Source organism: Neofelis nebulosa, chromosome 18, assembly GCF_028018385.1.
Source record: "Neofelis nebulosa isolate mNeoNeb1 chromosome 18, mNeoNeb1.pri, whole genome shotgun sequence".
NCBI classification, from domain to species: domain Eukaryota; kingdom Metazoa; phylum Chordata; class Mammalia; order Carnivora; family Felidae; genus Neofelis; species Neofelis nebulosa.
This window is the reverse complement of record NC_080799.1, coordinates 44,412,622-44,440,275: the sequence shown is the minus strand read 5'-3', so window position 1 is coordinate 44,440,275 and position 27,654 is coordinate 44,412,622. Positions and strand designations below refer to the sequence as shown.

At 45.0% G+C, this 27,654-nt stretch overlaps 1 long non-coding RNA gene across 1 annotated transcript; it reads left to right on the top strand.

The window, feature by feature from the left end:
• The first annotated feature begins 621 nt into the window (after positions 1–621).
• On the top strand, positions 622–22,116 carry LOC131501027 (uncharacterized). Its single transcript, XR_009256582.1, has 3 exons — positions 622–775; positions 2,341–2,587; positions 21,987–22,116. It is a non-coding gene; the product is annotated as an uncharacterized LOC131501027 (long non-coding RNA).
• Positions 22,117–27,654: the final 5,538 nt, after the last annotated feature.

Below are 27,654 nucleotides of genomic sequence, written 5' to 3'. Positions count from 1 at the left end.
GCCCTGTGCTCCTGGACAGGGCTGCATGCACAGAGCAGATAGCCTGAAGCCCGGGGAGAGGTGGACAAAGAGACAGGTAAGGGGAGAGAAACTGGATGAGTGATAGGGGATTGGGGCAAGACTGAGAGAGTGAAAGGAAGAAACACAGAGAGGTTGGTTAGAGAGAAACAGAAACAAAGAGGAAGTACAAGGAGAAAAGTGGAGACCTGGTCCAGGTACGTGGACAGGGCGAGATGGGCCAGGGGAGAGGGGATGTGTGAAGTGGCTCTGAGTGTTGGGGCAGAAAGGGCTGGTATCATGGGCATCATAGTTTCATGACTCTAAGACTCCAACATCGCTGGGGCCAAGCTCTGCAGAGGCCATTGCAATTGAAAAGATGGGCATCTGTCACCTCTCCTGGAATTGCGGGGCCCAGCGTTATGTTCTGTCATGGAGAAGGATGTCTTCAGGGAGAATGTGCTGCTCTTTGGCAGGTAAGCTCCAGAGCCTACCCTGTGGGGAGGTGTCCCGGGGTCATCTGCCTCACTGCCCCAGGCCCTGTGGGATTTCCCCCCTCCCGCCACCAGCTGGCGTTCCTCGTGTTCTGAACCCAGGCACGAGGCATCATGTTGCCCCCAGGTCCGGCAGTCTGGACCTGGCAGAGTTGAACTGCTGATATTGATAAAAAGTGTATGACAAGAATGTCCATATTCTCCCTCTGGAACGAGCAGTGTGCATCCAAATCGTGGGTTGCTATCCTCCTGTCCACAACCAATCTGAGGATTCCAGAAGGTAGGTGAACCCTTTAAAACACCATAGTCTTCTCTTACGTCCTTCAAAGACAATTCCTTTTCCCAGCTTTCTTTTCATTTTGAAGAGATGGCAATTCCTAATTGAAGGCATGATGGTCCTGTAGAAAATTGACCTACATGACTGATGGACATGATTTCATCCATCCGCATCCCTAAAGCACATTTCATTGGAAATATAAGCCACGGATGCATGTCGTAAATTCACAACAGATGTGAAGCTCCCTGTAAGTTGCATTCTGACCTTGTCACATATGTGTCATCAGATATTATTAGTGACTTTTCAGATAAGCTCTAAACATCAAGATGGTCATGTTAGAGAATCTGGTATAGATGGAATTTCACAGATTCTAAATTAGGAATGACTTTTTATTTTTAATGTTTCTTTTTTTTTCCTTTTATGAGAGAGCCCGAGCTGCGGATGGGGGAGAGAGTGGGAGATACTGAATCTGAGGCAGGCTCCAGGCTCTGAGCTGTCAGGACAGAGCCTGACGCGGGGCTCAAACTGATGGGCTGCAAGATCATGACCTGAGTGGAATGCGGAGCTTAGCCAAGTAAGCCACCCAAGCGCCCCAGGAATGAGAGCTTATTGGCAAAGAAAGAGAAATTAAAGATAGCATAAATGATGTCGACTTTTAATTGAAATATTCTTCACACATTTGTTGTATTCGTTTTAGGCATACATTGTAGTCCTTCCATATGTCTATAAATTATGTTGTCCTTAAGCACAAATGTAGCTATCCTGTGAAAGCATGCAACAATATTATTACAGGATTGACTCTCTTCCATTGGCTGTCCCTTGTATCCCTAGGCTCATTCATTCCATAGCTGGAAGCCGGTGTCTCTCTCTCAAAGGTGACCATTCTTTATCTAACCTAGACACTTAGGTGGTCAACACCATTACCTCTTGTTCAGCATGTGTGATTTGGTGGTCTATTTTTCTGGGAACATTGCTTAAAGCATTACAAATGATGTCATTACGTTAATAAATTCGGTTTCATTCTTCACTTACAAGAAAGGAGAAGGAAAAGATTTCTTTGTGTCCCGGGCCCTGTCACTAAGACCCTTCCCAATGCGGAGAACAGGCTGGGTTGCCCAGAGTACCTTCGGTCCCTCAGCTGAGCCCCCAGGGCCTTCAACATTGCAGGAATTCCCATGATGACCAGCAGAGAGAGCTCGAGCACCACAGACCCGGAGGGGCGGGTTCCTCTGCCTGGGCAGTGATGGCCAGCAGAGGGCGCACCATCGGCTTTTCTGACCCAGGACACCTCAGAGCAGGAAGGGTCGCTGTTGCTCCCAGAAGACTCAGGGCCTCTGCCGCTGCCTCAGGACAGAGAGCAGAGCTGCCTTTCCAGCGCGTTCTGCCGCCCACCCCAGGGGAGACCTTGGGAGGTTTGCAGCAACTTGGCATCTCCTGAGCCGCTGCCTTGTTGTACTGAGTGCTGGGGAGGGGACGCTGGGTGGCTTCCCTGGGCAAGCTGGTTGCTGGGCAGCACAGGCCCTTGCATTTTCTGGGCTGTTCCCGTGTTTCATTCCTCCCCTTCCCGGACAGTATTTGAACAAGACATATTTTACTGAAGGACTCGTGGATTGCGGGGTCCCACGACATCACCTCATCGATGCAGTCGATGGTTGGTTCCAGATTCAGGCTCGTTTCCGGGAAGAAACCCTGACAGAAGTTGAGAAGCACGGGAGCTGCATTCCGTTAGGACGTGAATACATGAAATGCTCCTCTCACGACCTTCTAGAAGAATGAGCTGGGACCCAGTTTCTGCGTCCTGCTGGAACCAGAGACGGAGGTAAGGGCACAACTGTCCCCCACATCATACATGCTTTTTTAAAAATTTGTGGTTATTTTTCCAACCTAGTGAAGTGATTGAAAACTACAGAAAACCTGGTAGGTAGGTTTCATTAACCTTATGTTATCTTTCAATTTAAATTCCAGTGAGTGAAGACCCAGTGGAATAGTTTCCGGTGTGCAATATAGAGTAACCCTTGCACGAGTCACCTGGTGCTCATCCCAGGTGCACTTCGTAATCCCCAGCAGCTGTTTCACCCATTCCCCACCTCGCTGTGGAAGCCCTCAGTTTGTTTCCCAGTGAAGAATCTGTCTGTTTGTCACTGTGTCCTTCACCCCCCCCCCCTTTGTTTTGTTTTATTTCCACGTGTTAGTGAAATCACCTGGTATTTGTCTTTCTCTGACAGGCATTTTTCACCCAGCATAACATTCTGTCGCTCCTCCACCTCGTGGCAAATGACAAGCTTTCCTGTTTTTACGGCTAAATAATATCACATTCCATATACTACATCTCAACTTATTCATCAGTTGATGGATGCTCGGGAAGTTTCCGTAATTTGGCTGTTGTAGAAAATGCTGCTGTAAGCATCAGAGTGCATGTATCCCTTTGAAGGATTATTTTTGTATTCTTTGTGGAAATACCTCGTGGTGAAATTGCTGGATCGTAAGGTAGTTCCATTTCCTTTTTTTTTTTTTTTTTTTTTGTGAATGTCCGTGATGTTTTCCAGTGTGGCTGCACCAGTTTGCATTCCTACCCACAGTGCAAGAGGGTTTCTCTTTCCTCATATCCTTGGCAACACCTGCTGTTTCATTGATGTTAACACCTGCTGCAACACCTGCTGCTTCATTGATTTTAGTCATTCTGACGGATGTGCTGTGTTATCTCATTGTACTTATGAATTGTATTGTCCTGAAGATCAGTATTGTTGAGCATCTTTTCACAAGGCTTTGGTCATGTGTATGTCTTCCTTGGGAAAATGTCCATTCGTGTCTTCTGCCCATTTTTAATCGGATTTCTCCTTTTTTGGGTGCTGTATGACTTTATTTGTTTTGGACACTAACCCTTCATCAGATGTCGTTTGCAAATAGTATTCTGTAGGTGTTTCAGTTTTGTTGATTATTTCCTTGGTGACAGAAGCTTTTTATTTTTACGAAGTCCCATTATTTTTGCTTGTGTTTCCCTCCACTCAGGAGATATATCTACAAAGACGTTTGTACAGCCAATGTCAAATAAGATACTTCCTGTGTTAATTATCCTCTGGGATTTTTCTGGTTTCAGGTTTCACACATAGGTCTTTATCCATGTTGGATTTACTTTTGTGTATGTTGTAAGAAGGTGGTCCGTTGTTGGTCTTGTTTTGTTTTGCAGGTTGCTGTCTAGTTTTTCCAAAACCATATGTTGAGGAGATTTTCTTTAAGTTTATGTATTTATTTTTGAGAGACAGAGAGAATGCAGAAGAGGGGCAGAGAGAAATGGGGACTGACAATCCCACACATGCTCTGCACTGCCCTGAGATCATGACCTGAGCTGAACCCACAATCACACGCTTTGCAGCCACCCACGTGTCCCCAGACTATCTTTTTTTTTCCATTGGATATGCTTTCCTGCTGTGTTGAGAATTAATTGACCATATAGGTGTGAGTTCATTTCTGCGTTTCCGTTCTATTGATCTCTGCGTCTGTGTTGTTGTTGTTGATGTTGTTTTTTGCCAGGACCATACTGCTCAGTTCAGTACAGCTTTTTAATACAACCTGAAGTCTGGAATTGTGATGCCTCCAGCTTTAGTTTTCTTCTTCAATTTTGTTTTTGCTGTTTGGGGTCTTTGTCGTTCCATACAAATTTTGGGATTATTTGTTGTAGTTCTGTGACAAATGTTTCTGTTAGTGTGAAAGGGATTTCAGTACATATGCAGATTGTTTTGAGGAGTGTAGACATTCTAACAGTATTTTCTGCTTCCCATCCATGACGGTGAAATCTTTTTCCTTTCCTTTGTGTCCTCTTCCTTTTCTTTCATCAATGTTTCACAGCCTTTAGAGTACAGATCTTTCACCTCTTTGGTTAGGTTCATTCTAGGTATCTTGGGGTATTTGGTGCACCTGTCAATGGGATGGATCCCTTACTTTCTCTTTCTGTTAATTCATTATTCGTCTACAGAAATGGAATAGAATTCTGTACATTGATTTCTGTATATTGTGATTTGTCGAATTCGTATATCAATCCCAGCAATTTTCATTGGAGTCTTTCCTGTTTTTTATAGAGAGCATCATGTCAGTTCCAAACAGCGAAAGTTCTGCTTCTTCCTGGCCAATTTGGATGCCTCGTTTCTCTTTTTGTCTGATTGCTGTGGCTAGGACTTCCTGTACTATGTGGAAAAATAGTGGTGAGAGGGGTCATCCCTGGCTTGTCCCTGACCTTGGAGGAAACGCTTTCAGTTTTTCCCCATTGAGGATGAGACGAGTTGTGGGTTTTTCCTAGATGACCTTTATGATTTGCAGGTAGGTTGAGTCTCCATGTACTTTGCTGAGGGTTTTTATCATGAATGGATGTGACATTTTGTCAGATGGTTTTCCTGCATCTGTTGAAAGCATCATATTGTTCTTATCCTTCTATTCCTGTGGTGCATCATGTTGATTGATCTGTGAATGTGGAACCACCCTTGCAGCCCAGGAATATATCCCACTTGATTATGGTAAATGATTCTATTCATGTATTGTTGACTTTAATTTGCAGGTATTTTAATGAGAATTTGTGCATACATACTCATCAGGCTTTTGGTCTGCAGTTTTATTTAAAATTTTTTAACATGTTTTTAAATGTTTCTTTCTTTCCTTAGATAGAGTACATAAGAGTGAGGGAGGGGCAGAGAGACAGGGAGAGAGAGAATCCTGGCCATGCCCCACACTGTCAGTGCATGGTCCGATGTGGGACTCGAACCCACGCACCGCAAGATAATGTCCTAATCCAAAATGAAGAGTTGGACAGTAAACCTACCGAGCCACACAGGAGCCCCGGAAGTTTTCGGTTTTGGTGGAGGTTTTATCTGGTGTTGGTATGAGGGTGATGATGGCCTCATAAGGTGAATTTGTAAGTTTTCCTTCTTTTTTACTTTTTGTAATAGTTCGAGGAGAATACATATTACCTCTTCCTTAAACGGATGGTAGAATTCATCAGGGAAGCCCTCTGGCCCTGAACTCTTGTGTTGGGGGAGATTTTTTTTTTCTTACTGCTTTGATTTCTTTCTGTTTTCAGATTTTATGTATCTTCCTGTTTCAGTTTTGGTAGTTCTTGTGTTTCTAGGAATTTGTCCATTTTTCTCAGAGTGTCCAATTTGTTGCATATAGGTCATAATATTATCTTCTAACTGTATTTTTGTGGTGTTGACTGTTGTTTCTCCTTTCTTATTGGTGATTTTATTTATTTGAGTCCTTTCTCTCTTCTTTGTGAAAACTCTGCCTAGGAGGTTTTCATGTTGATTACTGTTTTCAAGGAACCAGCCCCTGGTTTCATTGATTTGGTCTAGTGTCTTTTTGGTTTGTATATCCCTTATTTCTGCCTTAATGTCTATTATTTCCAACCACACTCAGATATCGCCTCACGCCAGTCAGAGTGGCCAAAATGAACAAATCAGGAGACTATGGATGCTGGCGAGGATGTGGAGAAACGGGAACCCTCTTGCACTGTTGGTGGGAATGCAAACTGGTGCAGCCCCTCTGGAAAACAGTGTGGAGGTTCCTCAAAAAATGAAAAATAGACCTACCTTATGACCCAGCAATAGCACTGCTAGGAATCTACCCAAGGGATACAGGAGTACTGATGCATAGGGACCCTTGTACCCCAAAGTTTACAGCAGCACTCTCAACAATAGCCAAATTATGGAAAGAGCCTAAATGTCCATCAACCGATGAATGGATAAAGAAATTGTGGTTTATTTACACAGTGGAGTACCACGTGGCAATGAGAAAGAATGAAATATGGCCCTTTGTAGCAACATGGATGGAACTGGAGTGTGTGATGCTAAGTGAAATAAGCCATACAGAGAAAGACAGATACCATAGGTTTTCACTCTTGTGTGGATCCTGAGAAACTTAACAGAAACCCATGGGGGAGGGAAAGGAAAAAAAAAAGAGGTTAGAGGGGGAAGAGAGCCAAAGCATAAGAGACTCTTAAAAACTGAGGGTTGATGGGGGGTGGGAGGGAGGGGAGGGTGGGTGATGGGTATTGAGGAGGGCACCTTTTGGGATGAGCACTGGGTGTTGTATGGAAACCAATTTGAAAAATGAACTTCATATATTGGGAAAAAAAAAAACTAACTAACCTCCAGAAAGCATTATAAAGCATTACCTCGCAGTTTCTAAAACTGAAGGGATGATTAAAAAAAAAAAAAAGTAAAAAAAAAAAATCTCTATTATTTCCTTCCTTCTGCTGTTCTTCTCATTCCTTTAGTTGTAAGTTAAGAGTGTTTGAGATTTTTCTTGCTCTTTAAGGTAGGCTTGTATTGCTATATACTTCCATTGTAGACTGCTTTTGCCACATTCCAAAGATTTTTACCAGCTTATTTTCATTTTCATTTGTTTCAGTGTATTTTCTCATTGATTTCCTGTTTGACCCATTCATTTCGTAGCATGTTATTTAACCTCCCTTGATTTGTGGCCTTTCCCCCTTTGTGTGTGGGGGGGTGTGGGGGGGTGTAAGTGTGTGTGTATGAGTGTGGTTGACTTCAAGTTTCCTAGCTTTGTGGTCAGAAAAGATGCTTGGTCTGAGCTCTGTCTTTGGGTACCTGTTGAGGTGTGATTTGTGACGTAGAATGTGATCATTTCTGGAGAATGCCCCATGGGCGCTTGAAAAGAATATGTACTCTGCCATTTTAGTATGGAGTGTTCTGAATATTATCTGTTAAACGCATCTGGTCCAGTGTGTCATTCAAAGCCATTGTTTCCTTGTTGATTTTCTGTTTACAGGTTCTGTCCATTGATGTGACTGATGTGTTAAAGTCCTCTATTATCGTTATATTATTATAAATTCCTTTATGGTTTTGTCAAGTGTTTTATATATTGGTGATTGCATAGTGGGTGCATCAAAATTTACAAGCATTGGATCTTCTTGTTTGGCTGTCCCCTTGAGCATGAGATAGTGTCTGTCTTCATCTCTTGTTACAGCTTTATTTATTTTTTTAATATAAGTCTTAGTTGACATATAGCGCATTCTCTGTTTCGGGAGTAGAACCCAGTGATTCATCCCTTACATACGACACCCAGTACTCATGACAACAAGTGCTCTCCTCAATACTCGTCCGCCATCTAGCCCAGCGCCGACACATCTCCCTCTATCAACCCTCACTCTTCTTCTCTACGGTTAAGAGACTCATGTGCTTTGTCACCACTCTTCTCTTTTCCTGCCCCCTTCCCATGTTTTCATCTGTTTTGTTTCTTAAATTCCACACGAGTGAAATCATATATGTGTCTTTCACTGATTGGCATATTTCACTTGGCATAATACATTCGAGGTCCATCCACATCGTTGCAAGTAGCAGGATTTCATTCTTTTTGAAGCTGAGTTACATTTCCTTGTATATACGTATGTATATATGTATGTATATATGTATGTATATATGAGCATACACGTGAGTACATATGTGTATACATGCACACACACACACACACACACACACACACACACACACCCCACAAGTTCCCTATACCTTCACCAGTTGATGGTTACTTGGGCTTTCTCCATAGTTTGGCTACTGTTGATAATGCTGCTATAAATATTGGGTGCATGCAATTTTACTACTAGGTATTGACCCAAAGGGTACCAAACTACACTCTCGGTTTTAAAGTTTATTTTGCCTAATACAAGTTTTGCTACTGGCTTTCTTTTGACATTGTTTTCATGATAAATGTTTTTTCATTCCCTCCTTTTAAATGTGCAGGTGAGGCGCCTGGGTGGCGCAGTCGGTTGAGCGTCCGACTTCAGCCAGGTCACGATCTCGCGGTCCGTGAGTTCGAGCCCCGCGTCGGGCTCTGGGCTGATGGCTCGGAGCCTGGAGCCTGTTTCCGATTCTGTGTCTCCCTCTCTCTCTGCCCCTCCCCCGTTCATGCTCTGTCTCTCTCTGTCCCAAAAATAAATAAAAAACGTTGAAAAAAAAAATTAAAAAAAAAAAAATAAATGTGCAGGTGACATACGTCCAAATAAGGCTTGGTAGGCAGCATCTAGATATGCCTTGTGTCTTTTTGGTTTTGTTTCTTTATTTATTTTTTTTGTTTGTTTACCCTATCCTTGTCTTTTGATTGGAGCATGTAGTCAATTGACATTCGGAGTAATTACTGATAGGTATATATTTAGTGACATTCTACTAGTTGTTTTGTCATTGTTTCTTGATGTTTTCTCTGATCCTTTCTTGTCTGTAACACGTTTGGTCTTTCATTTTCACTCCAAGAGTCTGATTTAAATATTCTTTTCTTTTGGCTGGTAGTACATGTCTTTACTTATTTCTATATTTCTTCTTTGTTAACATTTAAGCCCAAGTTAGTTACCTTGTAGTGGAATACAGTTTCAGGATTAGAATTTAGTGATCCATCAATTACAAAATATATATCCAGTACTCATCCCAAGAGCTCCCCCCGCCCGAGTGCCCATCACCTATTTAGCCCATACCCCTATTCAGAAACCTTCCTGGAGTCCTGAGCTGCTTCCCTCTATTTAACAGTCTCTTATCGTTTGACTCCCTCCCTGTTTGTATCTTATTTTTGCTCTCTTTTCACTATGTTCATCAGTGTTTTAAATTCCACACACGAGAGAAATCATATGATGTGTGTCTTTCTCTGACCTATTATGGTTAGCATAATACAGTCTGGTTCCATCCACCGTGTTGCAAATAGCAAGATTCCACTCTTTTTGATCGCCGAGTAATAGTCCACTGTATGAATATACCACATCTTCTTTATCCATTCATCTCTCAGTGGTCATTTGGGCTCTTTGCATAATTTAGCTGTTGTTGATAATGCTGCTATAAACATTGGAGTGCATGTGCCTCTTCGAGTCAGCGTTAGTGTATCCTTTGGATAAATGCCTCTTAGTGCAATTGCTGGGTCGTAGTGTAGTTCTCTTACTGTTTTTTGTAACGAATCTCCATACTCTTTTCCAGAATGGCTGCACCACTTTGCATTCCCACCAGCGTTGCAAAAGCGTTCCCTTTCTCTGCATCCTTGCCAACACCTGTCGTTTCCTGAGATGTTAATTTTAGCCATTCTGATAGGTGTGAGGGGATATCTCATTGTGGTTTTGATTGGTATTTCACTTATGACGAATGAGGTTGAGCATCTTTTCACGTATGACCAATCTGGATGTCATCTTTGTTGAAGTGTCTCTTCATGACTTTTGCCCATTTCTTCACGGGGTTATTTGGTTTTTGGGTGTTGAGTGTGATATGTTCTTTATAGATTTTGGATAGTAACCCTTTATCTGATAGGTCACCTGCAAATATCTTCTCCCATTCCATTCAGTTTCCTTTTGGTTTTGTTGATTGTGTCCTCTGCTGTGCAGAAGCTTTTTATCTTGAGGTCTCAATAGTTCATTTCTGTTTTTATTGCCCTTGTTTCTGGAGTCTTGACAAGCAATACGTTGCTGCAGTCAGGATCAAAGAGGTAGGTTGCCCTTTTTCTCCTCTAGGATTTTGATGGTCTCCTGTCTTACACTTAGATCTTTCATCCGTTTTGAGGTGTGTGTGTGAGAGAGACAGGGAGTCAGAGAGAGAGAGAGAGAGAGAGAGACAGACAGACAGACAGACAGAGAGACCCAGAGGTTTAAGAACATAGTCCAGGTTCATTCTTCTCACTGTCCATTTTCCCCAGTACCATGTGCTGAAGAGACTCTTTTTTTTCCTTTGGATATTCTTTCCTGTTTGGTCAAAGATGACTCGGCCATAATTTTGAGGGTCCATTTCTGGGTTCCCTATTCTGTTCCTTTGATCGATGTGTCTGTTTTTGTGCTCGTCCCATACTGTCTTGATGATTGCGGCTTTCTGATGCACCGTAAAGTCCAGAATTGTAATGTCTCCAGTTTTGTTTTTTTCTTTTTCAACATTACTTTGGCTCTTTGGGGTCTTTTCTGGTTCCATACAGATTTTAGGATTGTTTGTTCTAGCTCTGGAAGAATGCTGGTGTTATTTTGATAGGAATTACATTGAATTTGTCCATTGCTTTGGGTAGTATTGACATTTTCACCATATTTGTTCTTCTAATCCATGAGCATGGGATGTTTTTCTATTTCTTTGTGACTTCTTCACCTTCTTTCATAGATGTTGTATGGTTTGTTCTTTTAATTTTTTTAGTGTTTATTTATTTTGAAGAGAGTGAGGGAGCGAGCAAGAGCCCATGAGCAGGGGAGAGGTAGAGAGAGGGAGACACGGAATCTGAAGCAGGCTCCAGGCTCCAAGCTGTCAGCACAGAGCCCGTCACAGGACTCAAACCCACAAAGGCGGGATCATGTCCTGAACCGAAGTGGGCACTTAACCGACTGAGCCAACCAGGCGCCCCTCTATTGTTTTAATGTACTGATCTTTTACCTCTTTGGTTAGATTTATCCCTGGGTATTTTATGCTTTTCAGTGCGGTTGTAAGTGAGATCAATTCCTTAATTTTCTTTCTGTTGATTCATTACTGGTGAATCGAAATGCAATCAACTTCTGCATATTGATTTTATATTCTGAGACTTTCCTGAATTCCTGTATCAGTCCTAGAAATTTTTTGGTGGAGTCGTTTGGATTTTCCACGGAGAGCATCATATCTGTGAGGGGGAAAGCTTGAACCCTCCTTGCCAACTTGGACAGTGTGTATTACTTTCTGTCGTCTGATTGCTGAGGCTGGGACTTCCAACAGAATGGTGAATAACAGTGCTGAGAATGGACATCCCTGTCGTGTTCCTGCCCTTAGGGGGAAAGCTCTCACGTTTTCCCCATTGAAGATGTTATTAGCTGTGGGACTTTGGTATCTGGACATTCTCATATTGAGGCACGATCCTTCCATCCCTCGTTTCATGAGGGTTTTTTTTTTCATCAAGAAAGGATGCTGCTGCATTTTGTCAAATGTTTATTCTGCATCTATGGAGAGGCTCATGTGGTTGTTATCCTTTCTTTTATCAACGTGATATATCCCATCAGTTGATTTGTGGATATTGAATCGGTTGTGCATCCCAGGAATAAAATCCACCTCATTGTGCTGAATAATTCTTTTTCTGTATTGTCGGATCCAGTTTGCCACTTTGTGTTGAGAGTTTTTGCATCCATGGTCATCAGGGAAATTGGTCTGTAGTTTTTCCTTTTTAGTGGGGTCTTTGTCCAGCTTGGACTCAAGGCCATGCTGGCCTCATAGAATGAGTTTGGAAGTGTTCCCTCCATTTTTCTGCCCATGACCTTATCTTGTTCTTTCATTTCGGATGCCTTCCTCTTGTCTTGGAATTTTGGTTGAGTATTTGCCATCTCTGTGTTACCAAAGCTCATTGTGTTACCTGCCTGTGAGTTGAATGGTTTTATGAAGAGGAGGTCATCCACTGTCCAGGGCCTGACACTTCACGGAGTGTCTGTGGCGTGTGTTGCGTGCCCTATTTTGTGTTCTGGCTGCACTATCCTTCAGGGCAGTTGTATGGGAAAGGTAGGGTCCCTGGCCAGAATGTGGTGAGTCTGATCTAGGTCTGCTCTGATCTGCTTGCTAAATGGACTTGAAACGGCTGCTCCTAGAAGTGAAGGCCTGCACAACTCTTTGGTCAAGAGAGGTGGTGTGGTCATGGGCTTCACCTGGTCTTCTGGGGAAGGGGCCAGCTCCGCTGGGACTGAGGCAACCTTGAATGACCTAGAAGGCCAGTCTCGCCAGAGCACAGGAAGGTGGGGTTGGTGTAAGCAGCTTAGGCAGCCAGTGTGGGAACTGCCTTGTTTCCAGCAGACGGCTCTGTGTTTATGCTGGGGGGCAGGGGGCAGAGCATGGAAATGGCACCACGCAGCTCGTCTGTCCTAGCTCTTTGTCGCCTCATTGTGAACACTGCTTCTCAGGGATGGTCTCCACGATGAGTGTATAATCTCCCCACTGTGTGCACCAGGCTTTGTCCAGATCACTGTTTCCATGCCATCTGCCTGCAGGTTGATGGCTGCCTTCTCTTCACGAGTAGGCCAGTGCCCTCAGGGCTGTGTCCCAGCCAAGGCTTCTAACCTTTGCAAGTCCACATTCTCGGGGTGCCTGGATGGCTTGTTAAGTGTCTGACTCTTGATCTTGGATCAGATCATGACCTCTTGGTCATGGGATTGTCTCTTTCCCTCTTGTCCTGCCCCTCCCTTGCGTGTGCTCTCTTTCTCTCTCTGTCAAAATTAATAAACTTTAAAAAATTAGGGGCATGGAATACCTTATTTAGGCAAGACTGCCTCTCTGAGGGGAATGGCAAGGATCTATGAGATGTACTTCCAGCACTGGCTAGGAAATTCTTTGCTGACTGGTTAAAGGTTACATTCCTACAGGAATGAAATTAGGTTTAGTGACATGGGACCTTAGCATAAGTAACTCCATGGTGGGCCTGTGATTTTTCTTAACATTCCAAAGCCCAATTTTATGTATGCATTTTTTATTACATGTGTAGCCCTAAATAATATTTTAGCCATCTACTGCCGGCCCGATGATCGTATCCTGTGACACTGTAACTATCTCCTAATCATAGAGGAAGATCAACTCTGTGGCTCTAAGATCTTTGTGGCTCTAAGGTACTTTGATCTATGTTACTAAGATCTTTGTGAGTCTAGGTTACTGTTGGCCTTTCGAGGTCTTTCACCCAGGGACCGACCCCCAGCGAGGTTGCTGAGCCATCATTTAGGCACAGAAGCACCCTTTCCAAGTCACCTCTCCCTAAAGCGTTGTCTTTCCCTCTGGTACTTCCAGGACCTACCCTTGGCAGGTCACATACCCTCATGCAAACCTGTCAAAGTGGACCAGAAAAAGCTGCTTGCCTGTGACTGCCACTTCATGGTCACATCTTATCCTTCTGAAACCCCTCGAATTCCCTATTGTTCTTCCAGTCTTTGAATATCTCTTTGATTTGGAAACATTTGATTCTCTTGTATTCCTGATAAAAAATATGTGTGAAAATATTCAACCAAGGATACCTTACAATCAGTGAGCCAGTCACAATGATTCCTCTGGCCGTGTGTACATTTTTAGTTTTGACAGTGTTCAGGCATGAAGTGAAGTATATCCTGTAAAATCTAGTATCATTCATTATCCAGGATAACCACCTTTATGGAAAGCCTTTCAATGACATGCTCGTTGAAGATCAGAAAAACACTTAATTTACCTACCACATAATAGAGTGGTATATACATACATTATTATCTTTTTTTTTTCAACGTTTTTTTTTTTTATTTATTTTTGGGACAGAGAGAGAGACAGAGCATGAACAGGGGAGGGGCAGAGAGAGAGGGAGACACAGAATCGGAAACAGGCTCCAGGCTCCGAGCCTTCAGCCCAGAGCCTGACGCGGGGCTCGAACTCACGGACCGCGAGATCGTGACCTGGCTGAAGTCGGACGCTTAACCGACTGCGCCACCCAGGCGCCCCACATACATTATTATCTTAAAGTATGCAAGTAGATGTTTCTATGAAGTGTTTGTCATGCATTCAGTTTTCTCTACCGTGAATGCTATTATTTCAATTAAACAATAGTAAGAACAACAAGAATAGGTACATGGCCATCACTAGTAACTAATATTAGAACTAGTCATATAATATCATGTGTTGCAAACATAAAACCATGATTACTAATAATCTTTTCATTCGTGATGGGTTTCTAGCTACCAGAAAAATGGGGAACGTATTATTGAGTCTCTACATACAACAGACTGTTTTCTGACTATGGATGTCGTATGAGTTGGTACATGATCGCAATCAGTATCCCGAAGAGATATGGTAGTATTAACTAAAGTTTATATTTGTGTTCAGATTGCTTCGGTTTGAACCTCTTCTGTCCCAGACTCATCCCAGCTGGCACATTAGAGTCATCCTGTCTCCTTAGGCTCCACTTGGCCATGACGATTTTTAGATTTTTCCATATTTTACATAATCTGCAAAGTTTTGAGGGTACGTTTGTAGGATGTCTTTTGTAGAATGATCCCTGGTTGGGATATATCTAATGTTTGTTCAAATGCTTAGGCCAGAGTTACCGTGTTGTGGAGCAGAAGATCCAGAGGCATAACGCCATCCATAATTACCACTTCATATAAAGGTTGTTCACTCTGAAGATTGGGGTCTTTTGTGGTTCCATACACATTTTAGGACTGTTCTAGTCCTGTGAAAAATGTTGTTGGTATTTTGATGGAAATTGCATTAATTGTGTCCATTGCTTTGGGAAGTATAGACATTTTCACTATGTTTGTACTTCCGACCCAAGAGTATGGAATGTCCTTCTATGTCTTTGTGTCATCTTGAATTTCATCACTGTTTTATACTTTTCAGAGTATAGGTCACTCACCACTTTGGTTACATTTATTCATAGACATCTTATTATTTGGTGTACAAGTGTAAATAGGACTGTTTTCTTAATTTCTATTTCAACTGCTTCAGTACTGTTTTCTCCAAATACAACAGATTTCTCTACAGTGATTTGTATCCTGTGACATTGCTAAATTCATTTACCAATTCTAGCAGTGATTGGGTGGACTCTTTAGGATTTTCTATATACAGTGTCATGTAATCTGCAAAGTGTGAAAGTTTCACTTCCTCCAGATTTGGAGTTGTGTTTTATTTTATTTTATGTTATTTATTTTATTTGTTTATTTTATTTTATTTATTTATTTTATTTATTTATTTATTTAATGTATTTAATTTATTTTATTTAATTTATTTATTTTATTTTATTTTATTTTATTTTATTTTATTTATTTCAGTTTAGTTCCATTTCGTTTGTCTGCTGGCTGTGGCTAGGACTTCCAGTAATTTATTAAAAGTGGTAAGAGTAAACATCCTTGTCTTCTTCCTGCCTTACAGGAAAACCTCTCAGATTTTCCCCATTGAGGTGGATTATAACTGCAGGGTTTTCATAGATAACCTTTATTAAGTTGATGTATGTTTCCTGTAAACCTAGTTTAGGGGGTTATAATCCTGAGTGGATGTTGTACTTTGTCAAATGCTCCTTTCTGCGTGTATTGAAATGACCGCATGGTTCTTTTCTTTTCAAGCTTATTAATCTTGAGAGAGACAGAGTGTAAGCAGGGGAGGGGCAGAGAGAGAGGGAGACCCAGAATTCGAAGGAGGCTCTTGGCTCTGAGCCTTCAGCACAGAGTCTGACACGCGACTTGAACTCACGAATTATGAAGTCATGACCTGAGCTGTTGCCAGACTGTTAAAGGATTGAGCCACCAAGGTGCCCCGATCGTGTGGTCCTTCTCCTTTCTCCTGTTGATGTATTGTGTCACATTGGTTGATATGCAAATATTGAACCACCTTTGCAGCTTGGGAATAAATCCCACCCAATTGTGGGATACATTTACACTTGTTATATCTTCTTTTTGGATTGTACCCTTTACTGTTATATAGTGTCCTCCTCTGTCTCTTGTTACGTACTTTTTTTAAGTGTATTTTTTTCTGATACAAGTGTTGCTACTCCAGGTTTCATTGGACATTAATGTGTGCAATGTTTCTCTATCCTCTCACTATCATTCTTGAGGTGTAAAGTGGGTCACTTATAGGCATACAAATCGGTTTTGTTTTTTCATCCGTTCTTACACCGTACGTCTCTAGATTGGAGCATTCACTCCATTCACCTTCAAAGTCATGATCGATACGTACATACGTATTGCCATTTTACTGCCTGTTTGGCTGTGGTTTCTAATGATTTTCTCTGATCCTTTCTTGCCTTTCTTTCATGTTTTGCTTATTTTCTTAGTGATATAGTTTGATTTCCTTATCTCTATTCTTAGCATATTTATCATATGGTCACTGTCAGGTGTTTATATAACCTCTTCTGCATTTGGCAGTTCATATTAAGTTGATGGTCATTTACCTTCGCACCCATTATTTTCTCCTCCCTAGGTTTTTGGTAGAGGTTATTACAATTCAAATCAATTTCTCTGAGTTCCTTAACTGATTTTTTTTGCAGACATATTCATTTTTTACTTGATTTGTGTCTTCTGTCTCTAAACCGTCACTGTTGGTCTGTCCTTTCCACTCGAAGAATCCCTCTTAACATTTCTTGCAGGACGGGTTTAGTGGTACAAACTCCTTTAGTTTTTGTTTGGGAAAGTCTGTGTCTCCTTCCATTCTGAAGGATAGCCTTGCTGGATAGAATATTGTTGGCTGCTAATTTTTCCATTCAGCACTTTGAATATGCGATGTCGCTAGCTTCTGGCTTGTCGAGTCTCTGTTCAGAAATCGGGTAGCTCGCCTTATGGGTCTTCCCTTCTGAGTTAAGGTCTTTTGTCTTGCTGCTTGTAAGAGTTTTTCTTTACTGTCACTGTAATTTGCAAGTTTGGTTACAATATGTTTGTGTGTTGGCCTGATTTTGTTGATGTTGATGGGAGTTCTCTAGTCTCCTGGATGTGGATGTTTGTTTCCCTCGCCCAATTGTTGCATCCACACGACTCCTGAAACAGAATGCTACGGGCACCAGTGACAGTTGCAACAAAGTTTATTACAATGAGAGGCAAGGTTGACCGATCAGGACCAACACTCTTGACGAGAGTGTGGCCGAGAGATCGGGACCAACACTCTTGTCAAGAGCGTGGCCCCGAACAGCCGGGATACAGAGTTTTTAAAGCCGATCACATCATTTTATCGTTATCTGGGAACAGAACAGGGAAACAGTTGCCAGATGAGTCAGAAACAGTTATCGAATGAGTTGATTATTTTAGACTTTCTGCCCCTAAGTTTCAACCAGTGGATCTCCTTGACCTTGTCTCTGATGCTCTTTTTGAGGTTTTGTTTCCTTCATTGGTAAAGCCTGATTCACAAGTGTATGAAGTATGATTTATAAGAGTAAAAGCAAGGTTGTTATCTTTTGACCTTCAGGGTCAGAACAAAGTTGTTATCTTTCAAGCCAAGCGTTAGCCCTACAGTACAATGTAACCCTTACATTTCCCCCTTTTCTTGTCAGTGAATCAATCCCTTGATTCATCATTAGGAACTAAGGGGACATAGTTGGACCTAATCCTAATTTTTATTTTCTCAACTCGCCTTTTGACAACTGTACTCATCGATTGATAATGCATGGGCCAATAGTTAACCCGAGAAATAACAATAGCAGTGGCCCAGCTATGGCGGTGAGCAGTGATATGAGCCAGGGGGACTAAGAGAATAAACTCTGAGCCAGTTTTTGTCCTTGATCCCTGTGTCCACATTTACAAAGTCCCCCATGAGTCCCCCACACTTACCATTATATAAACCCAGAAAATTTAAGCACCAGCCATGGCACCTTCGGTTATCCAGCCTTCCTGGTTCTTACCTAGAGCCGGAAGCCCAGCCCACTTAAGATTTCCCAGCACCGGTACATTAGACCCGGCCTCCATATTGCCCCTTTTCTTGTCCAACATCTTTCTTTTTCTACTTTCAACACACCTGTCTCCTACTTTCTGGTTCCTTCTCTAAATTACACACTTTTCCTGCCAGGCTTAGCGTCTCCTTCTCTCCCGAGACAAAGTGCCCTCGGTGGCTTGGCGTAGAGGCATGGACAGCCATGGGGAGTAGGTGACGGTGCCTAGCAGTGGAGTTAGGACGCCCACCGTCAGCCAGCCACAGGCGTGCAGCTCTGAACACGCAGCCATATTGGGCTGGCCTGGGCACAACGTGGGCATTCCCTCCAGCGACCTATGCAACCCAGCCTGTATGTGAACTTGGATTCCTTCCTTCCCTCATCACCAGCGGCTGCATGTTGATGTCACAGGAGGGTGGGAATCACAAGCTTTATCTACTTTAAGCAGTCACACATCTCATCAACAGTCTTAGAAGCATTATAACTTTCACAGAGATTTTCTTTCCTTGCTTCTTGGTGACAAAGGGGTAGAGGAAGGAGATGGGGCACAGACAGACAGATAGTGCCTCTGCTGCCCTGGGAACTGAGGGCAACCCATAACCCCAAACCGAACACAGGTTTAACTCTGCGGGATTGTCCATTTGAGCCACCTGTATCCTAGAGTCATGAAAAGCTCGGCAGATGGGCAGGGATGTTCCATTCACAGCTTTCATCCAATTCAACCAAGAAAGCCATTGTCTTCCTCCAAGGATTTTGTGGGTTCAGGTCTGAAATGGTCCCGGATTTACAGGCTCCTGGAGCAGGAGAGCGTCTCTCTTTTCTCCAGCACTCCCGCCACCCGAGTGCCACGGGGAAGAGTATCTTACCTTCAGGCTCCTGAAACCACTTTTGTCCCGGCATCTTACTTCCCCCTTTTCTTGAAATTCACTCCAAATCTTTAGGAGTGTAACTGGGCTCCGGTGGAAGCAAGGGCTCTGTCAAGATCGGTAGCTCCAAGGCACTTTTGACTTGTTTCTTCCAAGTTTTAGGGCTTTTGTTAGTGCGATGAGCTCTGTGTGCTGGGCTGAAGTTTCTGGGGGAAGGGTCTGTTGCCATAAAACTTCATGGTCTGTCATCACTGCAGCACTGGCATACTTTTGCCCTTGAAATACAAAATTACTGCCGTCTGAAAACATGCTGATATCACAGTCCGGTAAGGGAATGTCTCTCCCAATCCCGAGCTTCTTCCCAGGGGTCGGCGGAGCAATCCGCAGAAAGGGCCCTGTTTCAGACCTTCAACTTTCCCGGCCAACGCACCAAATGTTGCATCCACACGACTCCTGAAACAGAATGCTACGGGCACCAGTGACAGTTGCAACAAAGTTTATTACAGTGAGAGGCAAGGCTGACCGATCGGGACCAACACTCTTCACAAGAGTGTGGCTGACCGATCGGGACCAACACTCTTGTTAAAAGTGTGGCCGACCGATCGGGAACAACAATCTTGTCAAGAGCGTGGCCCCGAACAGCCGGGATACAGAGTTGTTAAAGCCGATCACATCATTTTATCGTTATCTGGGAACAGAACAGAGAAACAGTTCCCAGATGAGTTAGAAACAGTTGCCAGATGAGTCAGAAACAGTTATCAAATGAGTTGATTATTTTAGACTTTCTGCCGCTAAGTTGCAACCAGTGGATCTCCTTGCCCTTGTCTCTGATGCTCTTTTTGAGGTTTTGTTTCCTTCATTGGTAAAGCCTGATTCACAAGAGTATGAAGTATGATTTATAAGAGTAAAAGCAAGGTTGTTATCTTTTGACCTTCAGGGTCAGAACAAAGTTGTTATCTTTCAAGCTAAGCGTTAGCCCTACAGTACAATTTAACCCTTACACAATTAGGGACGTTTTCAGCTATTATTTCCTCAAATAAATTTTCGGACCCAAATTCTCTTCCTTCTGGGAGTCCTACAATATGAATATTATTATCTCTCCTGTAGTCACTGAGTTCCCTTAGTCTCATCTCACGTGGCAGAATCCTGTGCTCTCCTTGGTTCAGTGTGATTCATTTCCAACACTCAGTGTTCGAGGTCACTGGTTTGTTCGGCTGCTTCTTCCATCCCTCTGTTCATTCCAGCTAGCGTGTTTCTCCTTTATCGTGTCCTCGATGTGTACTGTGTTATTTCTTATCTCTATGTCAGGGGTCTCACTCTTCTACTCATTTCACAACTCCAGTGAGAATCCTTATGATCATTGCTTTCAATTCCGTATCAGGTATGTTACTTCATCTCTTTGGCTTAGATCTCTCGCTGTGACGTTGACTAGGTCTTTCCTTGTGGATAAACATCTCTGTGTGTCCGTTTTGTGTGTCTCTCTGGGTCTGTTTCTCTGTGTTAAGAAAGTCAGCTGTGCCTTCTGATCTTGAAATTAACGACGGTGTGAAAGAGAGGTCGCGGAGTCCTGAGCAGTGCACGTCTCCATTTATAGGACCTGGACCTTCAGGAGGATATCGCGTGGGTATCGCTCACTGCCTGCTGTTGTGTCTGGGTTACTTTTCCTTTCACTGCAGGGGTCTGCACTGACTGCGTGCCTGTTGTGGGCTGTGCTTACACTCAGGGGTGTCAGTGGGACCCAGGCAGGCCAGCTGTGGGGTGGTATGCCGGCTGGGTAACTTGGGCACAGGGCAGGAGTGTTAGCAAAATGGCACAGGGCCACTAGTCCTATGCCAGATTTCCCGATGTCCTTTGGTGGCTGGGGGCTGTGGACCAGCGGTGGAAGCTAGGGGCGTGAGGATATGCACAGAGCATGTCTGTGCCTGGGGACATGTGGCTGGGTGAGACAGATGAGGGTGCCCGGATATGTACAGCTGGGTGAGGTGCAGATGTACGCAGCGTGCTGTGACAGCTATGCATGCAGCCTGTCGGACAGGGTGCCCTTGTGGTTTTAAGAATGTTTGCCCTGAGACCAGCAGGCTTGGTGTGGTGAGTCCCCCAGTGAACCCTTGGGACTGGCGCACTGCTAACGGGTTAGGTAGCAAGTGTCTGTGCAGCCTCAGCCTCTGGTGGGTGCTTCTATGCTTATTCTGGGAGGCTGGGGGAGAAGAATGGTGCCTGTGAGCTCCCTCATTGTTGGAGAAGTCAGTCCTCCAACACACTCAGGAATCAGCATGAATACATCTGTCCCTGTTGCCTCGGCATTGTGTAAAATGCCACGTTGACACTGCCTCTCTACACAGGCAGGGACCCGGCTAGCCCTCATCCTCCTGGGTCACCCAGTGCTGGGTCAGCTGACCTCCAAAGCTCCAGGATCTCAACTCAAGGGCATTCAGCCCCTCTGGGGTTTCATGCCAAATGTGATGGAGATTAGTCTTCACCGGGTGAGCTCCCTGGGGTGAGGGCTCACTTTCTCTGCCCATTCTGCAGGCAGCCAGCCTCCACCTTTCTGACCTTCCTAACCTTTCTGGTGCAGCTTCTCTCTATTTAGGTGTGGAGTGTCTTCTGCCAGTCTTTGCATCGCTCTCTGGCTCATGGACTTGGATGTGGATATTATGTAGCTGAACACATGGGACAGGGTGCGCTCAGGATCCGCTTACTCTGCTGTTATTAATTTTTTGAATGTCTTATTATTTGGGATTTTTGAGACACGGGCAGACAGACTCATATCACCCATGCACTTCAGGATTTGAAAGGAACTTTGCAACATTTGCTTCTAGTATGTTATGTTTTGAAACTCTCTTTAATGAGGTATAATTTACATATAACAAAGCCTCAAGTTAAAGGGTATAATTTGATGAGCCATGAGGGTACAGGACCATGGGTACAGCACCATGAAATCGTATGTTTTCTCCCTAAACCTTTCATCAAGATCCCTTTGGGCTAACGCTAATGTTGCTCTTGAAGTAACGACTATTTTTTTTTTTTTTACTTTTTCAGATATTGCCCAGGTGTCTGAAAGCCTGCATTGAGCTGAGCCTTAAGAGAGAAGTTTGGAATTCAGTTTTGAGAGTAGACAGCCAGTCCAAGAAAGCCTTGTAATTGGCTCTTAGATTTCAGTTGTGAGAGATTGTGGGTGCCTCGGAGAGTGCCTGGATCCAGATGTGGGCCTTGTTCTGTGAACAGGTGAGCTAAATACCTAAGCTGAGTTTGAGCAAACTGTAGTTTTTCTTTGGAGACTTTATGGGCATTTTAAAACCAGAAGTTTTCCCAGGGGGGTGCTGTCTTCGTGTGAAGAGGCACGAGCCGGGGAGCAGAGACGCAAATCATCTACACACTGTAACAAAGTCGAGCCTGCAAAAACACTTTCCATCATCCAAATCAGCCTTTAAGGTTTGTGGGAAACGTGCAGCACTCTGTGGAACCCGGGGAGGTTGCAGTCCAGATGCATTGTCATTCCCTGCGTGTGAAGGTAAAAAGATACTGGCTGTCCTTATCAACTAGAATGCTGAAAACTACACCACATGGGTGGTGTAGAGTGAAAACGTTGCTTTCAGGAAGAGTGCATGTTGGTAGAGTGTGAGGTTTGGGAAGAAGGGGATGTCGAGGGATGACAGAGCTGTTTCTTTCTCGGAAGTCCTAGACAAAATACTATCCACAGCAGTTGGGTTTTCTCACAGGTATAATAGAGGTGTTATATGGACTACTGCAGGGGATCATGAGACCATGAGCCTTGTTACATTCTATTATGATGTTGATGCCTTGAAGGTCTTCTGAATTGAAAACATATTAATACTATGGAGAAGTTTTGCATGATCAACTTGAATCTTCACGGGAGGTACACTGTGGATTCTGCCAAGATCAGTTGAAGATTTTGCCCATAAAGAGATGGTGGCTGATCGAATAGGAATACATGATCAGTACCTCCAGACTCAGCTATAGGACCAGCACAGACACGGCACAGAAAAGGTGCCAGAGGATCATTCGTTTCCCCTTTGTGCTATTTTGGTTACTGTTGTCAAATTGTAGGTCGTGGATCTCGAGTTCAGAGGATCTGCACATTATTTTAGAAAATCCTTCAAAGGATCCTCTTGTCGAATAGAGATTCCTGGTCTCCTGAGGGAGGCACTCAATCAGTACCGTCTTAAAGTTAGATCTATATTGTAAAAGAGAGGGTAAATGGTCAAAATTTCCTTATGTAAGACTTGTAAGTTAGGTGCCAACCTTCTGGCCCTTAAAGGCACTGAGAAAAGCAAGTTCTTGCAGACTTGCCCTCTGAGGGCTCTTCTCAGGAAAAGCCACCTGTGAGACCCTCATGCCCTCCTTACCCAGGATTGTCAGAGATGAAATATCATCCCCTCGAAAGGAAGGCACATTCAATGTATCTATTGACTAAAATGTTTCATGGTGAATTTGGTCCCATGAAGGGTCCATTTTCCTTGCAATATTCTAAGCAAACAAAAGGACCTGAGCACAGTTGCAGAGAACCCTGAGCAATATATACAAGTGTCCCAAAACCTAACCCAGGGTGCTGGGGAGACAAAAAGACACAGGCCATCCCTAACAAAGGGGAATCTAACACCCTTTTACTGTTTTTCCTAATACATTCCGGTTCCTGTAACTGGATGGGCGAGTTACTCCCTCATTCGTTTCCGGGGTCCATGATTATGGTGATTAGAGCCAGCGGTCTCTTGTTGGTCTCCCTCAGAATGGAGGCTTTCAGGAATATTCCCAGGCCGCTGCGAAAACTCCTTTTAATCAGTGGAAGTTCTCTGTCTTCTCTGTCCTGACATGGACTGTCTAATTCCACTTGTTGCTGGAAAAAATCCTGGCGTCTGCTCAACTGTTCAAGTTGACAGACTTTAGGACCAGGAGACCTCTCTCTCTCTGCCCTCAAGGCTTTTATGTGCCCTTGGCACCTCATCAGGCTCCACCTGGGATGAAAACCCCTGACCCCACCCCCGCCTCAACCCCCCCTCACTGCCCACAGCCCGCAGCAGAGGCCCTGTGGGCTGGTTGTGGCACGAGTCCCCAGATGCCCCCTGTTAGCGATGGCCCGTTCAGAAACCCCTGCCCCTGGCCATCCACCCCTGCTTGTCCCTGCCTTACTCAGGACGGGGTCTCCATTCCCCTTTTGCAACGTCCAACTCTCGATTCAGCTCAGGTCTCGGTCTCGCGGTTAGTGGGATGGAGCCCCGCGTCGGCCTCTGGGCGTGTCGGCCTCTGCGGAGCCTGCTTGGGATTCTCTCTCTCTTTCTGTCTCTCTGCCCCCCCCTTCATGCTGTCTCTTTGTCTCCCTCAAAATGAATACATAAACAGTAAAAGTTTTTAAAGAAGACGTAATACAACCACGTTATGGGGAGAAGACCCAACAGACCCTCAAGTTTTAACGTCCTTTTCATTTTTTTCTATCTTTAAGTAGGCTCCACGCCCAACGTGGGGCTCGAACTCAGGCCCCTGAGGTTAAGAGTCGCACCCCCCACTGACTGAGCCAGCCAGGGGCCCCGAGATCCTTAATTTTTGAAGGTCTTCTAGCAAACAGCGTCCTTCTGCCGTGTTGGCTCGAGACCCGCACCCGTCTCGTTTCTGGCTGCGCTCGGAACCCCCTGCGCCGCCTGGGGGGTGTCTCCTCTGGCGGCCCGGTGCCTCTTCGTCAGAGTTCTGGCCTTCTTCTCCTCATTGGGAGATTTTCAGCCAGATGAATCAACACTTTGTTGTTCACAGTTGGCGCAAGCCGTTTTGTGTGCTTTTTGAAAGGACGGGCTTAGGGGCGCCTGGGTGGCGCAGTCGGTTAAGCGTCCGACTTCAGCCAGGTCACGATCTCGCGGTCTGTGAGTTCGAGCCCCGCGTCAGGCTCTGGGCTGACGGCTCGGAGCCTGGAGCCTGTTTCCGATTCTGTGTCTCCCTCTCTCTCTGCCCCTCCCCCGTTCATGCTCTGTCTCTCTCTGTCCCAAAAATAAATAAAAAATGTTGAAAAAAAAAAAAAAAAAAAAAAAAAAAAAAAGAAAGGACGGGCTTACGCCGGCCGACTCCATCTTGTTCTGTGTCCTTCACCTTGACCACGCCTCCTCCCCTTGAGTAACCACCACCCCCCTTCCCCTGCCTAACAGGACTCGGACCCTTCCCCAGCCAATCGGCTGAGGCCACAGCCATTACCTCACCAACTGCCCCTAGGCCCCAGTAAAACCTTTGTCCTTTTGAAACTCGCTCTCTCTCCCCGGTATCTCACCGCTGCATCGGGGCAGGTAGGGGATTGAGCTCGAGCTAGCTCGAATAAAGGCTCTTTTGCTTTTACATCGGACTCAGCTCCCTGGTGGTCTTTGGGGATCACGAATTCTGGGCATAACATTTGGGGGCTCGTCCGGGATCCCCAAGACCCCCGAGGGACCCCCGACCCAGAGAGCCTGACTGGCCACGGTTAGTGTCTGTTTGTTCCGTCTTTTCTGTGTGAGCTCATTTCTGGAATTCTGGTAGTGCCCGACATGGTCTAAGTGGACGCACTGGAGGACCACGGGCTAGGAGTTTCAGGAGACGTTCCAATTCTCCCTTCTGGAGGGACGTGGAATCCCCTCATCTGTTTTGGGGGGACGTGCAATCCCCTCAAAGGTCTGAGATGAGGCGGGTCTCTCCTGTTGGTCGGCGTGAGGCTGTCGTCTAGCTCTCGGTTTTGGAGGGACGTGGAGTCCCCTCAAAGATCTAAGCTAGCTTTCAGTTTTGCTTCCATGGGGTTGGAAGACTTTCTAAGGGCCCTCTGTTTGTCTGCTTCTGTGTTTCTCTGTTTTGTTCTGTGGACATACTGGATGTACCTTATGGGACAGACTCAGACCACCCTTCTACCCACCCACTTGGCTTAAGCCCTTCCTAGCCCCACGTGGGACGATTGCCAGCAGCTTTTGCAGGTCCTGTTCACGACTGAAGAAAGAGAAAGAATCCTCAATGAGGCCCGAAAACTAGTTCCGGGCACAGACGGGAATCCCACCACCAAACAGGCTCAGATAGATGCCTCCTTCCCCCTGTTAACTCGGCCCCAGTGGGATTTCAACACGGCAGAAGTTAAGGAGAGGCTCTGGGTCTACCGCCATACTCTAATGGGGGGGTCTCCGAATGGCTGCTAGAAAGCCAACCAATTTGGCCAAGGTAGGAAATGTACAACAGGGAAAAGATGAATCTCCGGCTGCCGTTTTAGAACGGATCATGGAGGCATTCCGTACCTATACCCCCATGGATCCAGAGGCTCCGGAAAGCAAGGCAGCTGTTATCATGGCCTTTGTAAACCAATCGACCATAGACATTAGCAGAAAATTACAGAAAATAGATAGACTAGGAGAAAAAGTCTGCAGGACTTACTGGTGGTAACCGAAAAGGAATATAACAACCGGGAGCCTCCTGAGGACAAGCAGTCTCGCGCCATGGCGAGACTACTACTACTAGCCAGAATACTACTAGCTATCACTGCTGACTCCCCCGAGGAACGAGACCACCGTCTCCAGCAGCTGGCAGACGACACAAGAAAAGGTAAAGGAACCACCAAGGGGGGGAAGCAGAGGCTGCAGAAGGATTAGTGCGCATACTGCAAGGAGATAGGGCATTGGGCCCAAGATTGTCCGAAAAGGGCCGGCGGGAAGGGAGGCAAGATTGATCGAGTAAACGTCCTAGAGCTAGATGAACTGAGTGATTAGGGGAGTCGGGGTTTGGACCCTCTCCCCAAACCCAGGGTAACTCTTAAATTGAAGGGGACCCCTGTTGACTTCCTTGTTGACACCGGAGCACAACATTCGGTCCTCCACACCCCACAAGGTAAACTAGCCAGCAAGAAGTCCTGGGTACAAGGGGCAACTGGTATGAGCCAGTATTCATGGACTACCCAAAGAACGGTAGATTTGGGGCCGGGCAGGGTATCCCACTCCTTTATGGTACCCTACCCGCTGTTAGGACGGGACTACTGACCAAGATTGGAGCTCAGATAACTTTCAGACAAGGGCGGCCTCAGGTCACCGATGGCAAGGGCCACCCCATCCAGGTCCTGACCATGAAACTGGAGGATGAATACCGCCTCCACCAGGAGGCGCTCCCGAGAAAGGATAATATAGACAGATGGCTTCAAGAATTCCCCTCGGTTTGGGCAGAGAAGGGGGGGCGGGGATAGGACTAGCTGCTCACAGGACCCTGGTCCTGGTAGAGCTCAAGCCAGGAGAGAGTCCGGTAAGGATCAAACAATACCCCATGTCTCAGGAGGCCCGGAATGGGCTCCAGCCACACATCCAGAGACTATGAAGCCTAGGGGTACTAGCCCCTTGCCAGTCTGCCCGGAACACCCCCCTACTGCCGGTCAAAAACCTCACACAAATGATTACCGACTGGTACAAGACCTCCGGGAAGTAAATAAGAGGGTCAGGGACATACACCCAACTGTTCCCAACTCATATACTCTCTTGAGCTCCTTGGCACCCTCCAGGGTCTGGTATACGGTACTAGATTTAAAGGACGCCTTCTTCAGTCTGCCTCTGGCACCCCAGAGCCAACCCTTGATCGCCTTCGAGTGGCATGATCCGGAGGAGGGCCACAGTGGGCGACTCACCTGGACACGGCTACCTCAGGGATTCAAAAAGTCGCCCACTGTCTTCGACGAGGCACTACACGAGGACCTGGGTGAGTACAAAAGGGAGCA